Below are 1,633 nucleotides of genomic sequence, written 5' to 3' on the forward strand. Positions count from 1 at the left end.
CATTGTTGTTTGGCGGGCCCGTCCTGGATTTGAACCCGCCACCTTAAGTGTATGTGGCTGGCGCCTTAGCCGCTTGTGCCACAGGCACCAAGCCTACTTTTTTTGTTGTTGCCGTTTGGCCAGGGCCAGGTTCAATCCCAACCATCCTTGGTATGTGGGGCCGGCACTCTATTCCCTGAGCCTCCAGCGCCGCCCAACAAATACTTTGTTTTTGCAGTTTTTGGCTCAGGACGTGTTTGAACCTGCCACCTCCTGAATGTGGGGCCAGCGCCCTACTCCTTTGAGCCACCGGTGCCGGCCCCCTAACAAATACTTTTTTAAAATGTGCAAAATGACCTTTAATGATATGAGAACACACTCGGTCTCACACGCAATATTAGAAATACTAATCACAACGACCCCAAGATGTCATTTCTCACACACCACACTGGTGAAATTTTCAAATCCGCGTAACAGGTTCTGTTGGGCAGCTGTGGAGAAAGACACTTCTCTGTTGCTGTTGGGAAAGGCAACTCACGGGACCCTCGGGGGAAATTTGACAACATCTGACAAAACTACACCTGAACTTACCTCTGACCTGGCAATTCCACCTCTAGGAATTTACCCTGAAAATGTACCTCCATCGGTATGCAAATACATTTGCACACATTACTCCTGTTGCGTCCTCACGGTCACGTTTCCAGCCTTGCTGCTCACACCGGGAGAGGGCTCGACCCAGCGGTGGTGCAGCCACACGGGGAAGGGCTGTGCAGCTGGGAAACAGAATGAGGAGGGGAGCTCGGTGGTGTGACTTCCTTAAAAGCTATATTAAGATAAAAACAAAACCTGTTCCTTCTCTAAAATAAAGGAAGAGTAAGCTGGGCGTGACGACACCTGCCTCTAGTCCCAGCTACTTGGGAGGCTTGAGCCCAAGGGGTTCAAGTGAAGCTTGAGCAGCATGGTGAGACCCTGCATCTAAAAATATATCTTTAGAGATAAATAGAAAAATGCATATGTATTTTTATTTTTGCGAAGACAAATTTAGTAATAATAAGCTGGAAAGTAGTGAGACTGGTTACCTGCAGTGGGTGGGTGGGAAGAGAGTAGGGACAGTGAAGCCAGTGGAGAGACACATTTTTTAAAATTATACCCTGTATATTAAATCTGTGTGCTGGACATACGGTTCTTTGAGTTTTAGGTCATTTTAATGTTTTAATAACATAATGTTTACATCAAATAAAATGAAAAAAAAAAACGGGTGAAACTTTATAACGGAGAATAACAAAAACATCCAATTGTATTCCAAATGGATACTAACCACATTAATGGGGGGAGAATCACCTCAATTAGATTTTTACTAATTAAAAAAAAATAGCTTCATTGAGATAGAAAGTGTGCTTATGGAGTACGTTTATACAGTTGTGCAATTATCACCACAACCTACTATTTTTAATTTAGGTTTTATTTTTAAGAGACAGAGCCTCACCTTGCCCAGGCTGGAGTGCAGTGGAGCTCACTGCAGCCTGCAACTCCGGGGTTCCAGCAGTCCTCCTACCTCAACCTCCCAAGTAGCTGAGACTACAGGTGCATCACCATGCTGGGCTAATGTTTCTTAATTTTTTGTAGAGGCAGGGTCTCACTGTGGTGCCCAGGC

Source organism: Otolemur garnettii, unplaced genomic scaffold (assembly GCF_000181295.1).
Source record: "Otolemur garnettii isolate 467f Iridium unplaced genomic scaffold, OtoGar3 scaffold00043, whole genome shotgun sequence".
NCBI classification, from domain to species: Eukaryota; Metazoa; Chordata; class Mammalia; order Primates; family Galagidae; genus Otolemur; species Otolemur garnettii.